Genomic DNA, 10,000 nt, shown 5'->3' on the forward strand with positions numbered 1-10,000 from the left:
AATGATAATAGTGATGATACTGATGATTATGATGATGGTAATATTAACAATGATGATGATGATGATAATAATAATATTGATAATAATGAAAATAATAATACTAATGATAATGATAATAATGAGCATACCACTACTAAGAATAGTAATGATAATGAGAATAATAAGATAATAATGATAAAGGTAATAACAATAGTAATAGTAATAATGATGATGGTGATGATAAAAGATGATAATGATAATGATAATAGCAATAATGATCATAAGAATAATAATGATAATAATGATAATAATAATAATGATAACAATCATAAAAATAAAAATGACTGATAATCATAACAACAACAATAACCATGAATATAATAATCATAACAACAATAATAATTATAATCATGATTATTATAGTAATAACGATAAAGATAACGGTATGGATTGTAATGAAGATTAAGATGATGTTGTTGATGATGATGATAGTACTGCTAATAATAACAACCACAACAGTAACGATAAAAAACAACATTGGTAATAATGATATATTGTGAAAAAAAGATTAATAATAATGATAATGATGATGATGATGCTGATAACAATGATGCTAATACTACTGATGATAATAATAATAATAATAACAATGATGATGATATAAATTATAATAATAAAACATGTAAGTAATAACAATAATAATTATAATATCAATGACAATAATAATAACAATGAAATAATAATAATAATAATAATAACAACAGTGATAATAATAATAATAGTAATAATGACATTAATTATGATAATGATAATAACAATAATAGTAGTAGTAATAATAATAATCATTATTATTATCATAACTATCATTATCATTATAATACCAAAAATGATGATAATTATGGTAACAAAAATGATAAGAATAAGAATAACAACAGTAATATTAATAACAATTATAATAATAACAATAATAATAACAAAAATATTGATAATACTACTACTACTAATGATAATAATAAAAATAATATTACTGCTAGTAGTAGTAATAATAATGATACTGATTATTATGATAATAATTATCAGTAACAACAATAAGATTAACAAAACAACAACAACAACAGTAATAATAAGATTGGTGATAATAACAAGAGCATAACAACATTAGTGATGATGATAATAATGACAGTGCTAATAAAAAATATATCAACTATACCAATCATAATAACGCTACTGCTGTACTTAATAGTAATGGTGATAACAATTGCAATCGATTTATGATAAAAAATAACCGAGTAAAAAAAAAAAGTGAAACAATTAAGATCCATCAAGAAGCTAAAGAATATACATGAAAAAATAAACATCTGAGGTATTCAATCACGTTTCGAATCGAACCCTGAACCCCTTTGTTGTGTCTCGAACGCTATCGAATCTCAATTGTTTATGTGGCCTTATGCTCAGTGTAGAATTCGTAGCATCGCTCTCTGAGTGTTTGCAGACAAACGGTGTAAATTTATCATTATAGACTTATTTGGACTAAAAAACGACTGAAGAAGTCCCATGCCAGAAATATAAGCTGAGGAGTGTTATTATGGTGGCCTAATAGTGATAGAACATATTTCTTTAGATTGGTGGTTATCAACAACTACATAATGTACCGTTTTTCAGTGATATTTGGTTAGAATGAGAGTTTTAACGAGACAATGATGTCCTCAGACAGACGAGGATAATTGGACTTGGGTAGATGGTAACTATAACCGGACCAAGTCTTATACTATCAATGGTAAGTAATAATAGTGGTGGTGTTAATACAGTGAAGATAAATTATATGTATAAGATAAAGATATAAATATTCCATTAAAAATAGAAGCCCTCTTTTGATAATAGGGCACAGTTCCAGTTTCACACAGCCATATGGTACTGAGCAAACTTAGCCTGTAACAGATATAACGATAGAAAGTAAGACAATTTGCACGGCGATGGGGTGGGGCCGGGGCTCGGAGCCCCCGATAGGAAAGCACGGTGACGGGAAGGGGGTGGCAAAGCCCGCGGGTCAGGAGGGGTCTGGGTTCACACGGCGATGTTGTGGATTCCCCAGGAGTGGCTGCACAAATGAACACTTCGTCCCAGAGGATGCGGTCACTTCGTAGACAATTGCCAATTCTTTCATTCATATCAATTGCGATGGAAAACAACAAATTCTCGTATATCATAATGTCAGCAACAAATAATTATTAATAACTGCAAGGTTGGATGGCTGTGTGAAACGAAAAAATGTAAGAGGAAAATTAAGTAGCAGTAGTTCCAGTAACCAACAATAATACAGACAATATTAATACTGAAATACATGTTAGCTGACGATGTGTTAATGATGATTAGAAAAGTAATACTAACAGCAGTAACAGCAATAACAAGAGCCGGCAGACATTTCATCTGCCGACAACGGCAGATGAAATGTAAACACAAAAAAATAGCATTAATAAAACTGCAAATAAGCCATACATTTCGGAGAATTTTTCCAATGCATACTAATGAGCGCTTATCATAATAACATCAACCCCCTGTCACGTGTGCCACAAAATGAGATCTTTATTTACATTGCCTTTGGCTCAGCTGAGGTCACGGTGACAGCGGTGATAAGGGAGTCGTGTTCATTTGCATTCTAAATGTCTTCAAGATCCTAGCGAGCTCGCAGGCAAAACACACACACACACACATACCCAAACTGCACACTGGACACACATGCTCACCGCACGCAAGCTCACGCATGTAAACCCATACATACGCATTTAGAGAGAAGGCAGCAAATCAATCCACACAAATAAAATCTAGCAGACAGAGAGTTTTCCGTTCATACAGGAAGGCAGACACACACATGGCCATGAGCTCAATGAAGACACGTGTCAGACAAATATTAGATTTTCCCTCTGGCCGCCTCACATGGTCACCACGTGGTCCGGAGGCAGTGTAAACACACGGCTGCAAGGCGTACTTCCCCTCCTTGCCTTCTGCGCCCTGCCGTCTACTCGGTTTTTATCATCCTTTTTTACCTCTCGATCCTCCTTTCTTTTTGCGATACCTGGTTTCAGCCGCTATGTGCAGTGTGTTTGTACGTATATATATATATATATATATATATATATATATATATATATATATATATATATATATATTATATATATTATATATATATAATATATATATATATATATTATATATATTATATATATATATATATTTAGTTATATATATCTATATATATATAGATATGTAGATAAATATGGATATGTATGTATGTCATGTACATAACACCCGGAGTGAGCTCGGCGCCCCAGCCCGGCCCGCGGACCGACGGCGCTCCGTGCATTTTGCAGAATAAAGGCCCAGAGTGACTCACGCCAGTCACCGAATACCACCAGCTAATGCCACGCGAGTCATACCGGTCATTCCACACATTGCGGTCTCTGCTCGCTATTATGAGGTAGCGAGTGGACACCCCCCTTTCCCCTTCCCCTCCCCCTCCCTTCATCCCTTTCCTCGTCGGGCACTAGGTCAAAGGTCACGTCCACTTCAGACTTCTTGGAGTTTCTTGCGAGGTAAGCGGGGGGGGGGGGGGAGGCTAAGATAACAGGTGGTTTTGAGCTCATGCCTTCGCGGTAGACGATGCACACACACACACACACACACACACACACACACACACACACACACACACACACTGTATATATTTTTACTCATATAACCAAAGCTCATAATTTTCGATTCACACGCGATATGTACATGATATAAACTGAACAATACAAAAAAATCCTTCCGAGTGAACTTGCGGTCATCATAAAATGCGAATAAATAAAATGCGCCGCGAATAGCAGACATTTTTGAAATGAGAGAAATAAGTGAACTAAATTAAGAGAATGAATATATGAATAAATGAAGATGAAGGCAAAGTCCACGAATACATATAAAACGGTTGAAAGAAAAAGCGGCGATAGGAGAAAGAAGGGAAACAGAGAGGGAACAAGAGGCACAAAGACGAAGATGGGAGAAACAAGAATGTGAGAAAGGGATGACGATAAACTGATAGATAATAATAAAAAAAACGAAAGCGTAAACAGAAGGAATACACGAGAATACGAGTAGAACGATAAAAGAGTAACAAGAAAATCCAACAATCAAACAGTAAACAATACCCTTAATAACAGTCAACGAGGAAATGTAGCAAAGAAAAAAATAAGCAGTAACCTGAAAAAGATTCAAACGCTCGAATCCGGTCAATTTAACGACAGTGAAGCATCGATCAGTCAAGAGAGATCGCAGCCTGACAAAAGGTTCCATTTCAGCTTCTGCCTCGTCTCACCAGGAATGCAAGGCCTTTAGCAGAGGGAGAGGCGGCTCGGGCGTGGATGCGATATCCGACTGGCCTGTGCAAGAGGTGAGTGAGTGTACTGTTGTTGAAGAGCGCGTGAATTGGAATAATCGTGGACAGGTATAAGTGCGTAAGATTCCTTCGCATGATAAACTGATATTTCCTATGGCATTTTAGAGCAGAGAAAAAGTGTTTAGATTCAAGGGCCAACGAAGTGCTTACGATTCTGTCCGTGTTGAGATCTCGGGCCTCAGCCGAGAGTCAGCACTTGCCACTCAGTACTGCCGAGGTCAGAATACCCGTCTTACGTCGCTACGCTTTTACTCCATGGCGCAAGTCCACTTACCTTCAGGTGGAAACCGGTTAGCGTAGCTTGAAGATACTCCACGGGCTTTCACAACCGTAATCCTGGTAAGATAGTTCAACCAAGTACAACTTTCACAACCAAACCCCGAAATGCGGAGAGTAAGGCTCTCGCCCCAGAGCATGCCTCTCCACGGCACTCCTCGGGTAAGCATTGAACACCTAACTGCACTTCACGGCACTTCAGAGGCGCCTCCAAACGGGCGTTCTCCCATAATAGTGTTGGCGAGGAGGGCGGGGCCAAGCCTCGCTCCTCCTTCTCGAAGCTCCTCCCCCTTATATGACGTCATGGAGGTCATTAAAGACGTTATGTCTTAAAGCTTTTCTTTTTCTTGAAAGATGCATGAGATGAAAATGTGTTAAACGTGTGATTGACAACTTCACACCGAAATCTTAACAATAAACAAGTGTTTTGTATATATATATATATATATATATATATATATATATATATATATATACACAATGATAATAACAATAATAATAAAATAAAGCTACTGGGGCTGACAAGTAAACGGAGACAAATATATAGATAAGCTAGTAAATTAGATAGGTAGATTACAGAGTAAAACAAAATGAGAGAACGTGATCAGGATACAGATAAAGAGAGATAATAATATAAAAAATAACATATTGAACCACGAACCAACCCATCAACCGGACTGGCCGAGGCTTCCGCGAAGGTGTTCGGAGGAGCGAGAGGGTCGGGTTCCGGGCGGCGCGACGCCAGCGCGGACGGGATCCGGGAATGAATGGCGGGGGAGCGTGAATGGCGGAGCAGACTCAGAATTTGCTGAAGGGAAAACGGCGCGGCGATTTGGCTTGTATCCGCGGGTGAAGAAAATTGAAGAATAGGGAATGTTAATGAGAATAAACAATATTCATTTAGATTGAAGGACAAACGCGCGCGCGCGTGTGTGTGTATGCGTGTTGTGTGTGTGTGTGTGTTGTCTGTTATGTGTGTGTGTGTTGTCTGTTGTGCGTGTGTGTGTGTGTGTTGTCTGTTGTGCGTGTGTGTGTTGTCTGTTGTGCGTGTGTGTGTTGTCTGTTATGTGTGTGTGTGTTGTCTGTTATGTGTGTGTGTGTTGTCTGTTGTGCGTGTGTGTGTTGTCTGTTATGTGTGTGTGTGTTGTCTGTTATGTGTGTGTGTGTTGTCTGTTATGTGTGTGTGTGTTGTCTGTATGTGTGTGTGTGTGTGTGTTGTCTGTTGTGCGTGTGTGTGTTGTCTGTATGTGTGTGTGTGTTGTCTGTATGTGTGTGTGTCTGTTGTCTGTATGTGTGTGTGTGTTGTCTGTTGTGCGTGTGTGTGTTGTCTGTTGTGCGTGTGTGTGTTGTCTGTTATGTGTGTGTGTGTTGTCTGTTATGTGTGTGTGTGTTGTCTGTTGTGCGTGTGTGTGTTGTCTGTTGTGCGTGTGTGTGTTGTCTGTTATGTGTGTGTGTGTTGTCTGTTATGTGTGTGTGTGTTGTCTGTTATGTGTGTGTGTGTTGTCTGTTGTGCGTGTGTGTGTTGTCTGTTGTGCGTGTGTGTGTTGTCTGTTATGTGTGTGTGTGTTGTCTGTTATGTGTGTGTGTGTTGTCTGTTATGTGTGTGTGTGTTGTCTGTTGTGCGTGTGTGTGTTGTCTGTTGTGTGTGTGTGTGTTGTCTGTTATGTGTGTGGGTGTTGTCTGTTATGAGTGAGTGTGTTGTCTGTTATGTGTGTGTGTGTTGTCTGTTGTGCGTGTGTGTGTTGTCTGTTGTGCGTGTGTGTGTTGTCTGTTATGTGTGTGTGTGTTGTCTGTTATGTGTGTGTCTGTTGTCTGTATGTGTGTGTGTGTCTGTTGTCCGTATGTGTGTGTGTCTGTTGTCTGTATGTGTGTGTGTGTCTTTTGCCTGTATGTGTGTGTGTGTCTGTTGTCTGTATGTGTGTGTGTGTTGTCTGTATGTGTGTGTGTCTGTTGTCTGTATGTGTGTGTGTGTTGTCTGTTGTGCGTGTGTGTGTTGTCTGTTGTGCGTGTGTGTGTTGTCTGTTATGTGTGTGTGTGTTGTCTGTTATGTGTGTGTGTGTTGTCTGTTGTGTGTGTGTGTGTGTGTGGTGTGTGTTGTCTGTTTGTGTGTGTGTGTTGTCTGTCGTGTGTATGTATGTGTGTTGTCTGTTGTTTGTGTGTGTTGTTTGTTTTGTGTATGTGTGTTGTTTGTTGTGTGTGTGTGTGTTGTCTGTTGTGTGTGTGTGTGTGTGTGTGTGTGTTGGCTGTTGTGTGTGTGTGTGTGTTGTCTGTTGGTGTATGTGTGTGTGTTGTTGTCTGTTGTGTGTGTGTTGGCTGTTGTGTGTGTGTGTGTGTGTGTGTGTTGTCTGTTGGTGTATGTGTGTGTGTTGTTGTCTGTTGTGTGTGTGTGTGTGTGTGTTGTCTGTTGTGTGCGTGTGTGTGGTCTGTTGTATGTGTGTGTGTGTGTGTGTGTGTGTGTGTGTGTGTGTTATCTGTTGTGTATGTTGTCTGTTGTGTGTGTGTGTGTTGTCTGTTGTGTATGTGTGTGTTGTCTGTTGTGTGTGTGTGTGTGTGTGTGTGTGTGTTATGTGTTGTGTATGTTGTCTGTTGTGTGTGTGTGTGTTTGTCTGTGTGTTGTATGTTGTGTGTGTGTGTTGTCTGTTGTGTGTGTGTGTGTTGTCTGTTGTGTGTGTGTGTGTTGTCTGTTGTGTGTGTGTGTGTTGTCTGTTGTGTGTGTGTGTGTGTGTTGTCTGTTGGTGTATGTGTCGTCTGCTGTGTGTGTGTGTTGTCTGTTGTGTATGTGTGTGTTGTCTGTTGTGTGTGTGTGTGTGTTATCTGTTGTGTATGTTGTCTGTTTTGTGTGTGTGTGTTGTCTGTTGTGTGTGTGTGTGTTGTCTGCTGTGTGTGTGTGTGTTGTCTGTTATGTGTGTGTGTCGTCTGTTGTGTGTGTGTGTGTTTGTCTGTGTGTGTGTTTGTCTGTGTGTTGTTTGTTGTGTGTGTGTGTGTGTTGCCTGTTTGTGTGTTGTCTGTTGTGTGTGTGTGTCGTCTGTTGTGTGCGTGTATGTGTGTGTTGTTTGTTGTGTGTGTGTGTTGTCTGTTGTGTGTGTGTGTGTTGTTGTCTGTTGTGGGCATGTGTGTGGTCTGTTGTATGTGTGTGTGTGTTATCTGTTGTGTATGTTGTCTGTTGTGTGTGTCGTCTGTTGTGTGTGTGTTGTCTGCTGTGTGTGTGCGTGTGTGTTGTCTGTTGTGTGTGTGTATGTTGTCTCTTGTGTGTGTGCGTGTGCGTTGTCTGTTGTGTGTGTGTGTGTGTGTGTGTGTTGCCTGTTTGTGTGTTTGTGTGTGTGTTGTCTGCTGTGTGTGTGTGTGTTGTCTGCTGTGTGTGTGTGTGTGTTGCCTGTTGTGTGTGTGTGTCGTCTGTTGTGTGTGTGTGTGTTGTCTGTTGTGTGTGTGTGTTGTCTGTTGTGTGTGTGTTGTCTGTTGTGTGTGTGTGTGTTATCTGTTGTGTGTGTGTGTGTGTGTGTGGGTGTGTGTGTGTGTGTTGTCTGTTGTGTGTGTGTTGTCTGCTGTGTGTGTGTGTTGTCTGCTGTGTGTGTGTGTGTGTTGTCTGTTGTGTGTGTGTGTCGTCTGTTGTGTGTGTGTGTGTTTGTCTGAGTGTTGTCTGTTGTGTGTGTGTGTGTGTTACCTGTTGTGTGTGTGTGTGTTGTCTGTTGTGTGTATGTGTGTCGTCTGTTGTGTGCGTGTGTGTTGTCTGTTATGTGTGTGTGTGTTATCTGTTGTGTGTGTGTGTGTTGTCTGCTGTGTGTGTGTGTTGTCTGTTGTGTGTGTGTGTGTGTGTGTGTGTGTGTGTTGTCTGTTGTGTGTGTGTGTGTGTGTGTGTGTGTGTGTGTGTGTGTTGTCTGTTGTGTGTGTGTGTGTGTGTGTGTGTGTGTGTGTGTGTGTTGTCTGTTGTGTGTGTGTGTGTGTGTGTGTGTTGTCTGTTGTGTGTGTGTGTGTGTGTGTTGTCTGTTGTGTGTGTGTGTTGTCTGTTGTGTGTGTGTGTTGTCTGTTGTGTGTGTGTGTGTGTGTTGTCTGTTGTGTGTGTGTGTGTGTGTGTGTGTGTTGTCTGCTGTGTGTGTGTGTGTGTGTGTTGTCTGGTGTGTGTGTGTGTGTGTGTGTTGTCTATTGTGTGTGTGTGTGTGTGTTGTCTGCTGTGTGTGTGTGTCATGTCTGTTGTGTGTGTGTGTGTGTGTGTGTGTTGTGTGTGTGTGTGTGTGTGTGTGTGTGTGTGTGTGTGTGTTGTCTGTTGTGTGTGTGTGTGTGTGTGTTGTCTGCTGTGTGTGTGTGTGTGTTGTCTGTTGTGTGTGTGTGTGTGTGTGTGTTTGTGTTGTCTGTTATGTGTGTGTGTGTTGTCTGTTGTGTGTGTGTGTGTGTGTTGTCTGCTGTGTGTGTGTGTGTGTGTGTTGTCTGCTGTGTGTGTGTGTGTGTGTGTGTGTGTTGTCTGTTGTGTGTGTGTGTGTTGTCTGTTGTGTGTGTGTGTGTTGTCTGCTGTGTGTGTGTGTGTGTGTGTTGTCTGTTGTGTGTGTGTGTGTGTTTCTGTTGTGTGTGTGTGTTGTCTGCTGTGTGTGTGTGTTGTCTGTTGTGTGTGTGTGTGTGTGTGTGTGTGTGTGTGTGTGTGTGTTGTCTGTTGTGTGTGTGTGTGTTGTCTGTTGTGTGTGTGTGTGTGTTGTCTGTTGTGTGTGCGTGTGTTGTCTACTGTGTGTGTGTGTGTGTTGTCTGTTGTGTGTGCGTGTGTTGCCTACTGTGTGTGTGTGTGTGTTGTCTGTTGTGTGGGTGTGTTGTCTGTTGTGTGTCTATTTGTCTGCTGTGTGTTTGTGTGTGTGTGTTGTCTGCTGTGTGTGTGGGTTGTCTGTTGTGTGTGTATTTGTCTGCTGTGTGTTTGTGTGTGTTGTCTGCGTTGTCTGTTGTGTGTGTTGCCTGTTGTATGTATGTGTGTGTGTGTTGTCTGTTTTGTGTGTGTGTGTGTGTGTGTGTGTGTGTGTGCGTGCGTGTGTGTGTGTGTGTGTGTGTGTGTGTGAACATTAGTAATGCAACATTTCCTGACCAAAGGCCAGTCAACGATTTTACTCCCATTTCACTTCCACCCACTTTGGGAAAGAGTACAGAGACAGAAAGCAAGACGTCTGTATATTTATGAAAGAAAAGAATAACGAGGAAACGCAAGAAAAGAAATCAAACAGGAACTCATCGTCAACAAACATACAAACGCACGAGTCATTGAGATGGAAGAGGCCATTCTTCTACCCAACAAAAATTCTATCGCTTTTTTCTTATTTTTCCTTCGTTTCCTTTAGTCAA

The 10,000-nt window shown here is 40.6% G+C and overlaps 1 protein-coding gene across 2 annotated transcripts in view; it reads right to left on the reverse strand.

Moving 5' to 3' along the window:
• The window catches only part of LOC113827017 (uncharacterized), a 64,554-nt gene that overhangs the window by 39,602 nt on the left and 14,952 nt on the right, over positions 1-10,000 (reverse strand). The window contains exon 1 of one of the 2 annotated variants that reach the window (XM_070125115.1): positions 4,686-4,885. The exons of the other annotated variant lie outside the window; for it this stretch is intronic. The gene's annotated coding sequence lies outside the window, so the exon portion shown is untranslated. Of the gene's footprint in view, positions 1-4,685; positions 4,886-10,000 lie in introns of those variants that run through there. 2 annotated transcript variants of the gene reach the window in all.

This window comes from Penaeus vannamei, chromosome 9 (genome assembly GCF_042767895.1).
Source record: "Penaeus vannamei isolate JL-2024 chromosome 9, ASM4276789v1, whole genome shotgun sequence".
In the NCBI taxonomy this organism is placed as follows: Eukaryota; Metazoa; Arthropoda; class Malacostraca; order Decapoda; family Penaeidae; genus Penaeus; species Penaeus vannamei.